This window comes from Oncorhynchus clarkii, chromosome 16 (genome assembly GCF_045791955.1).
Source record: "Oncorhynchus clarkii lewisi isolate Uvic-CL-2024 chromosome 16, UVic_Ocla_1.0, whole genome shotgun sequence".
Classification (NCBI taxonomy): Eukaryota; Metazoa; Chordata; class Actinopteri; order Salmoniformes; family Salmonidae; genus Oncorhynchus; species Oncorhynchus clarkii.
The window spans coordinates 32,702,342-32,712,212 of record NC_092162.1 but is presented as its reverse complement, the minus strand read 5'-3'; the positions used below and the strand labels follow the sequence as shown (position 1 = coordinate 32,712,212).

General features: G+C 42.6%; 1 pseudogene; it reads right to left on the bottom strand.

Annotated features, from left to right (window-relative positions):
• Window positions 1-4,529: 4,529 nt before the first annotated feature.
• Window positions 4,530-5,219, bottom strand: LOC139367563 (C-type natriuretic peptide 3-like; annotated as a pseudogene).
• Between the last annotated feature and the right edge of the window lie 4,652 nt (window positions 5,220-9,871).

The following is a 9,871-nucleotide window of genomic DNA, read 5'->3' as shown; positions in this document are numbered from 1 at the left end:
GTTTTTGGGGGTGAGAGGAGGAAGAGGATGAGGGACGACAAAGAAGAGTAGGTGGAGGATGGTGAGAAGGAGGTTGCAATAGGCTTCTCATCGCTATATGGTATCGCTTGTTGAGTTTAAAGCTCTGATCGAAGGAAATGTTGATGACCATTGTGATTGTTTTCTATGTATTGTGCTCTTTGTATGTACACAATGATTTTTAAGCCTTGAGACAATTGAGACATGGAATGCGTATGTGTGCCATTCAGAGGGTGAATGGGCAAGACAAAATAATAAAGTGTCTTTGAACGGGGTATGTGGTAGTAGGTACCAGGCGCACTTGTTTGTTTCGAGAACTGCAACGCTACTGGGTTTTTCATTCTCAGCAGTTTTCTGTGTGTATCAAGAATGGTCCACCACCCAAAGGACATCCAGCCAACTTGACATAACAGTGGGAAGCATTGAAGTCAACATGGGCCAGCATTCCTGTGCAACGCTTTTGACACCTTGTAGAGTCCACGCCTCTACGAATTGAGGCTGTTCTGAGGGCAAAAGGACAGGTGCAACTCAATATTAGGAAGGTATTCTTAATGTTGTGTAATGTACACTGTGTGTATATTTGGCACTAATAGTGGAATGATAGTGTTTCACAGTATTACTTACCTGACAGTGTGGTGATTGGCGGCATCTGTTGTCAAACTAGGAAAGCGGTTCTGACTTTGTGGCTGTGTTATCTAGTGGAAATCGTTCTGTCATTTCCTGATTTCTAAAATTCTACACTGTTCAATTTAAATTTATGTGAATTTACAAGCACTGAATAATCTAGGGCAGGTATTCCAAAACTGGGGTACGCGCAATGCCGCCAAAGAAAAATGTGATTCACATAGAAAATAAAAACACTTAAAAAAATACAGTCCATTTATATTTTCCATAAACATTTGGGTGAGTTTTTTTCTCACCTGAGTAGCCTCGTTTCACTGCCAAAAATCTAATTAAACCGTCTAGTGTTCAGCGAAATAACAACACAATATCAAATACAGTTAGTGTAGTCAAATAATTAACATCCAATCACATTACTCTCTCATGGGATTTCCACTAACGGTCTGTATGTTGCCACACGTAGCTGCTGCTCATTCCGTTTGCTCGAGAATGGATAAATGGTTAAAAAAGTAAGGCCCGTGTCCATAGAGACACATACCAGCTCTACTGGTAGTACTGCTTCTACCAGCAGCACTACACCTGCACCTGTCGAGGACACAAGTTGCTCTGCTTCCACGAGCACATCCAATGCTAGCATCAGTAATTCTACATTTGTTGTTAGCCCAGCTAGCATGTACACAGACAGTTGTGAATCTGATGCAGCCGAAGAGCTACTGCCCCCTTACCTGGGAAAGCACCGAATGACAGACAGGTACGTTTGACCAAAGAGGCGCAAATATGATGAGAACTACATTGATTTAGCGTTCACTTACACTACTGTTCAAAAGTTTGGGGTCACTTAGAAATGTCCTTGTTTTTGAAAGAAAAGCACATTTTTTTGTCCATTAAAATAACATCAAATTGATCAGAAATACAGTGTAGACATTGTTAATGTTGTAAATAACAATTGTAGCTGGAAAGGGCAGATTTTTTATGGAATATCTAAAAAGGCTACAGAGGCCCATTATCAGCAACCATCACTCCTGTGTTCCAATGGCACATTGTGTTAGCTAATACATGTTTATCATTTTAAAAGGCTAATTGATCATTAGAAAACCCTTTTGCAATTGTTAGCACAGCTGAAAACTGTTCGGTTTAAAGAAGCAATAAAACTGTCCATTAGACTAGTTGAGTATCTGGATCATCAGCAGCATTCACCAGCAGCATACCACCCTGCATACCACTGCTGGCTTGTTTCTGAAGCTGAGCAGGGTTGGTCCTGGTCAATCTCTGGATGGGAGACCAGATGCTGCTGGAAGTGGTGTTGGAGGGCCAGTAGGAGGCACTCTTTCCTCTGGTCTAAAAAATATCCCAATCCCCCAGGGCAGTGATTGGAGACACTAACCTGTGTAGGGTGCTGTCTTCTGGATGAGACGTAAAACGGGTGTCCTGACTCTCTGAGGTCATTAAAGATCCCATGGCACTTATCGTAAGAGTAGGGGTGTTGACCCCGGTGTCCTGGCTAAATTCCCAATCTAGCCTTCAAACCATCACGGTCACCTAATAATCCCCAGTTTACAGTTGGCTGGTTCATCCCCCTCCTCTCCCCAGGTTGTTGCTGTAAATGAGAACGTGTTCTCAGTCAACCTACCTGGTAAAACAACAAATAAAAAAAATATATGTATCTGCATTTGTTGGTTTGAATATAGGCTCAAAATAGCCAGAAATAAATAACTTTATTCTGAAACTCATCAGTCTATTTTTGTTCTGAGAAATTAAGACTATTCCATGAGAGAAATTGCCAAGAAACTGAATATCTCATACAACGCTGTGTACTAATCCCTTCACAGAACAGAGCAATCTGGCTCTAGCCAGAATAGAAAGAGGAGTGGGAGGCCCCGGTGCACAACTGAGCAAGATAACAAGTACATTAGAGTGTCTAGTTTGAGAAACAGACACCTCACAAGTCCTCAACTGGCAGCTTCATTAAATAGTACCCGCAAAACACCAGTCTCAACGTCAACAGTGAAGAGGCGACTCCGAGATGCTGGCATTCTAGGCAGAGTTGCAAAGAAAAAGCCATATCTCAGGCTGGCCAATAAAAATAAAATATTAAGATTGGCAAAAAAGAACACAGACACTGGACAGAGGAACTCTGCCTATAAGGCCAGCATCCCGGTGTCGCAATTACGCAGGTACTTTCCTGAAACGGATGACACAAACAACTGGATTTGTTATCCCTTTCATTCCCTGCCTCCAGTCCACTCACCGATATCTGAACAAGAGATTTTAATCAAAGTTGCAACAAGCAGTTCTTTGGAAATGGAATTTAATCAGAAGCCACTGACAGATTTCTCAGAGTATCTTGCCTTGGCAAATCGCGCTGTTAAGAACTTTGCAACCACGTACCTATGTGAGAGTGGATTCACGGCCCTCACTAGCATGAATACTAAATTCAGGCACAAACTGTGTGTGGAAAATGATTTAAGACTGAGACTCTCCAATACAACCCAACATTGCAGAGTTATGTGCATCCTTTCAAGCACACCCTTCTCATTAACCTGTGGTGAGTTATTCACAATTTCCGATGAACAAATAAAGTTTTATATGTAAGATGGATAAATAAAGAGCAAAAATATGGATTATTATTATATTATTATTTGTGCCCTGGTCCTATAAGAGCTCTATCTCACTTCCCACGAGCCGGGTTGTGACAAAAAGTATGTTTAAGAAATGCATCATATAGTGTGTGTGTGTGTGTGTGTGTGTGTGTGTGTGTGTGTGTGTGTGTGGCAGGCCAACAATGATGGAAACATTTTTTTGAGAGTGTGCTGACCCTGGTGCTAGAGGGGGTACGCAGCTGGAGGTTGAATGTTTGAAGGGGTACAGGACTATAAAAAGTTTGGGAACCACTGATGTAGGGAATTATTGTACCATCAAACTCATGTAAAATATATTTTCACCAACAAAAATATCGTTTTTATAGTTGTTTGAAGCTGATGGACCAAAACAAAAGTTACTTTCGGGTTTTGGTACACCAGCGTCAAACTACTTAAAACAGTTGTAAAAACTATATTTTTGTTTTATTGAAAATATTTGAATGGTACAATGAAACCCTACACGATGCTGTGCTTCTTTTCTCACATAAACTGGAATTAAGTGAACATTTCTGCAAGCAGGAAGTGAGCGATTTCCACTAGATAACACAGCTACAAAGTCAGAACCGCTTTTCCAGTTTGACAACAGATGTGGCTCTCGCGGGAGAATTCAACGGTCAAATATCACAGCCAATCGCAACACTGGCGGGTAAGTAATACTGTCAAACGCTTTCATTCCACTATTAACGCCAGATATATTATGGACATTTTCTGAAATTACAATGGACATTTTCCCCAAAATCCTGTGTAACACCTTTAAATAAAAATTATATATGTTGGGAGTTATGATGAGGATGTTATAAAATGTATTTATTATTGCCAATAAGGTCACATTAGCTGTTCTGGTGTGGTGGATACTCTGTACTAGTTCTATATGACTATTAAGATAGGCGCATGCACGTCAAGGGCAGTTTTAAAATAATAACAATTCAATATGCCAAATGCAAACCACATATTTAAATATATCTCATCACAAACGCCATTGTAAACTCTGTCAATACTTTCTGAGTTGAAGAGGTTCATCCTTGTCGAATAGTTCAAGTAAGGGTAGTTTCTTGGGCTCTGATCAACAGCCAGTAAAACCTGTAGAAACAACACAAAACATGGAGCCCGTCTTGAGAAACAATATTGCATGTATTCATTTGATGGTTCAAACAAGTGAGATGTTAATATCAATTCAACACCAACATAGCCTACAATTTAAATGGAGAATCCATCGGTTGGATTGACGCAGTATATAACCGTACCTGTCCTTTAGCATCCAAGCCCGCTGAATGACCCAATTCTCTCTAGCCTGACGCCGAAGCAGCTTCTCATTCCACCCTTCTTGAACCGGCTCCACGGGTGCTTGGAGGTCTTCAGAATGTAATTGAGAAGACGCGCAATTGCATTCTCCTTTCCCGCCAGCGCGGAATTCCTTGCGTCTTCGGAGTCCCAAGGACGCACCACTCCCGCGGTGAAGGCTGCCTTCTCTGTATCCAATTCTTTCCCATCCACCTCCCTCTCCTCCGACACGTTATATGGTACATTTCTTTCCTCCTCCAGAAGCCGTATCACCCTCTAATTGAGAGAAAACATGGAATCATTAGTCGCAATGTCACTTAAAGCCACTTTAAACAGTCTTCCTTCAACTACAATAAACATATATATGGGAATTGGTGGAATAAGAACTGCCAAAATGTAATGATCGAAAGTTTTGCGCATGATGCACCAGCTTACCTGCAGGTTGGACACGGGGTTGGCTCCTACCAAGTTCAGAAGTACAAGCGCAGATAAACAGCCAAATGTGATATTTGAAATCATTTTCATGTGTAGTTCGTCTTCGCCCCTTTGCTCTGTAGGTAGACCAAATCGTTCCCCTTGCCTGTTCTCCTTTGGCAACAAGACGTCACCAGGTGCGCATTTATATCTGTGGCGTTTCGTTACGGAGGCCCAAGAAAACATTAACCGTGGTCCGTGACTAATCTAGAGAGGTGCGACAATGCCGTGGGGGTGTAATTCATTTAACTGGAAGCTTTACCTCAATTGACATAATAGGCTTAAAACTGTAACACTAAGAGGGCTCTACCCAATTACCCATATCTCCATACCAAGAGAGACAGAAAGGTGGCCATACTTCAAGCTAAACGCTTCAGGTGGACAGGTCTCAGGTTCATTTGAGATGATGCTGTTTTGTGATGCTGTCACAAGGAGGGACAGACAGACATACAGGCAGGCAGACAGGCAGACAATATGAAGTCCCCATGCAGTGAAGTGGAGCAAACAAAGAATCAATTACAAACTCAAGATAAACTTGTTGGTAGTGTTATATGACCTTGAATAAAACAGTTTATCTTCCCATATTATTCAATTCATTTCAAGTGAACTGGATGTCTGAGGAAACATCCATTACATATGAATGTTTGACAACTTATCACAGTGTCTTTTTTCAGTCTCTTTTGACCTTTAATAGAAAAGAAAAGTGATATCCAAGACCCGCTCAGAGACAATAGATTTGCGTATATAATATTTTCCTATTCGGCATTGAGAGTTCCCAAAACTCTATAAAATGATTTTGATGAGTTTAGTCATCTCATCCACAGGATTGAATGGTTTACATCGTTGCACAAGTTGTTCTGACATACCTGTAATGAAGCATATCGATTGACACTAGTTACTGCTGGCTTGTTGCATCTATCTAACTCACTCTGGATCCCTGTCAATGAAGATGCAGTGATGATATCCTCCTCTTTTCTCTTATTTTTGTATTCTCTACTCTTTTTATCTCTTCTTTTCCTCTCCTCCTCACACCTGTATTATCTCATTATAACCTCTCACACCTCATTATAACCATAAATAGATACTCAGTAAGAGTTTTTGTTTCTCTCACTCTCTTTGTCACAAACATTCTTCTATTTATCCAACCAGTATCAATCAAGAAGTCATAAAAACATGTTTTTTTTTTACTGTGGAGAAGTCTACATAAAATACTGTACCTTGAAACTATGAACATGTATTGAGATCGCCAGATGGCTCTCATATAGAGTACCACAGTATGAGTCATAATACCTGTAAAAAAAAGTCTGTTCTCCTCTCTACCCAACTTTCCCTCAAAGTCTCTTCAGTTTCCCTTAAGTCCCGTTAGTTTGGCTGCTCAGCCCACCTAAATTATCCCTCACCCATCATAGCCCTGCCATTCCCAACCAATCAGAGTGCTTGGAAATGCGCATCTGGACACTGCACCTGCCCACTCAGGTCAGAGTGCTATTGTCGTCCGAAGGAAGAAGATGCATGTTTCTGAGGACTTTTTATTTGTATTTGTAATCAACAATTGCGGAAGAGAGGGTCCAGATTGTCTAGCCCAGCTGATCTGTAGGGATCCAGATTTGGCAGCTCTTTCAGAACATCAGCTGTGGAGAAGTGGGGGGTGGGGGTGGGGGGGGGGGGGTTTAGTTGCGAGGAGGTACTCTTATTCTCCATGGACTTCACTGTGTCCTAAAACTTTTTGGAATTAGTGCTGCAGGATGCACATTTCTGCTTGAAAAAGCTAGCCTTTGCTTTCCTAACTGACTGTGTGTATTGGTTTCTGACTTCCCTGAAAAGTTACATATCGCGGGGACTATTCGAAGCTAGTGTAGTACGCCACAATGTGTTTTGGTGCTGGTCAAGGGCAGTCAAGTCTGGAGTGAACCAAGGGATGTATCTGTTCTTAGTTCTACATTGTTTGCAAGGGACATGCTTATTTAAGATGGTGAGCAAAGCACTTTTAAAGAACAACCAGGAATCCTCTACTGACGGGATGAGGTCAATATCCTTCCAGGATACCCTGGCCAGGTCAATTAGAAAGCCTGTTCGCATAAGTGTTTTAGGGAGCGTTTGACAGTGATGAGGGGTGGTCGTTTGACTGCGGACCCATAACGGACGCAGGCAATGAGGCAGTGATCGCTGAGATCCTGGTTGAAAACAGCAGAGGTGTATTTAGAGGCCAAGTGGGTCAGGATGATATCTATGAGGGTGCCCAAGTTTACGAATTTGGGGTTGTACCTGGTAGGTTCCTTGATAATTTGTGTGAGATTAAGGGCGTCTAGCTTAGATTGTGGGACGGCCAGGGTGTTAAGCATATCCCAGTTTAGGTCACCTAGCAGTATGAACTCTGATGATAGATGTGGGGCAATCAATTCACATATGGTGTCCAGATCACAGCTAGGAGCTGAGGGGGGTCTATAACAAGCGGCAACAGTGAGGGACTTATTTCTGGAGAGATGGATCTTTAAAAGTGGAAGCTCGAACTGTTTGGACATAGACCTGGATAGTATATCTCTACAGTAGATTGCAATTCCGCCCCCTTTAGCAGTTCTGTCTTGACCGAAAAATGTTGTAATTGGGGATGGAAATTTCAGAGTTTTTGGTGGCCTTCCTAAGCCAGGATTCAGACATGGCTAGCACATCAGGGTTGGCGGAGTGTGCTAAAGCAGTGAATAAAGCAAACTTAGGGAGGAGGCTTCTGATGTTAACATGCATGAACCCAAGGCTTTTACGGTTACAGAAATCAACAAATGAGAGCCAGGGCCTGGGTTAACCTCTACATCACCCGAGGAACCGAAGAACCGAAGAGGAGTAGGGTGAGGGTACGGCTAAAGGCTATAAGAACTGGTCGTCTAGTGCGTTGGGAACAGAGAATAAAAGGAGCAGATTTCTGGGTATGGTAGCATAGATTCAGGGCATGGTGTACAGACAAGGGGTAAGGTAGGGTGCGAGTACTGTGGGGGTAAACCTAGGCATTGAGTGATGATGAGAGAGGTTGCATCTCAGGACGCGCCAGTTAAGCTGGGTTCGGTCTACGCATGTGTGGGGGGTGGGACACAGGAGCTATCTGAGGCATGTTGAGCAGGACTAGGGGCTACGTAGTAAAATAAAACAATGAGAGCTGCCCTAAACAACAGTATACAAGGCATATTGACATTAGAGAAAGGCATAAGCAATCACAGGTGTTAATTGGGAGAGCTAAGACAACAACTGGTGAGATAACAACAGGTAAAATGCTAGGACAACAACAACGGGTATATGGCGATGAATGGGCAGAGAGGGTCAGTTAGCTACACACAGGGCCTGAGTTTGTGGCTGGGGCAGACAGATAAACAAAATTAAGTACAGTGTTAATGGACAGTCCAGCAGGCATCGGCTGTGTAGCAGAGTGATCATAGCAGCAATAGATGAAACAGGGAACCGTTTGGTAGTCGATTACTACGTTGAGTGAGCGGGAGACACAGCGTTCACGGAGCTAGCATGCCGGAGCTAGCAGATGGATCATCACCAAAGATCAACGACGCAGAGGCCGGTTGAGATCACACCGGCCGAGTTATGACAGCAGACCAACAGACCAGTTGTGATGGATCTCGGGGCTCCGTGTCGAGAAAGGGTCCAGGCCAATTGGCAAGAGAAATGTTGTTGTTGGTATACTTTATTTGCTAGCCGGGAGATGGGCCTAGCTCGAGGCTAACTGGTGCATGCTTCTGGACAAGGGCGTTAGCCACTATAGCCACTTGGTAGCAACTAGCTAGCTGCGAAGATCTGGTGTAATGGTCCAGAGCTTACGGCAGGAATCCGGTGATGTAGTGGAAAAAAGCAGTCCGATATGCTCAGGGCTGGTATCACGCTGTGCAGACTGGCAGGTATTATCCGGGCTATCCAGGCTAAAGCGGCAGGAGTCCGAGCTAAGGGTGAAGACCACTAGCAGAGGCTAACAATGACTAAATAGCTAGTAGCTAATTAGCTGGATAGCTGCTGAAGGAGGTTCTAGTTATAAGGTAAAAAAAAAAAATGGCTGATCCGTACCACATTGGGTGAGGCGGGTAGCAGAAAGCTATATTTAATTTCAAAAATTGAAAAAAAGGGATTGAGATGTATACAAACCCCCCCAAAAAAGACAATATTTACATGGGACGAAAACAGAACACGTCTTACTGCTGCACCATCTTGGATTGTCGACAGTGAAATTAAATTTTTGTCCACCCAGTTTTATCATTGGAATGTGATACAAAATGAGGAAATGGGGGGGGGGGGGGGGGGGGGGTTATTGGGGGCTTTACATGCTGTGTAATAATAGGTAATTATCACTAATTACTTAAAGTTACTTTGATACATTTCAGCTATATGTTCTATTGCAGTGGTTCCCAAACTTTTTTTCAACCTCCAGCTGCGTACCCCCTCTAGCAACAGGGTCAGTGTACTTTCAAATGTTGTATTTTTGCCATCATTGTAAGCCTGCCACACACACACACTATACAATACATTTATTAAACATAAGAATGAGTGTGAGTATTTGTCACTTCCCGGCTCGTGGGAAGTGACAAAGAGCTCTTATAGGACCAGGGCACAAATAATAATATAATAATAATCAATAATTTTGTTCTTTATTTAGCCATCTTACATATACAATTGTGAATAACTCACCACAGGTGAGCTTAATGAGAAGGGTGTGTTTGAAAGGATGCACATAACTCTGCAATGTTGGGTTGTATTGGAGAGAGTCTCAGTCTTAAATCATTTTCCACGCACAGTCTGTGCCTGTATTTAGTTTTCATGCTAGTGAGGGCTGAGGATCCACTCTCACATAG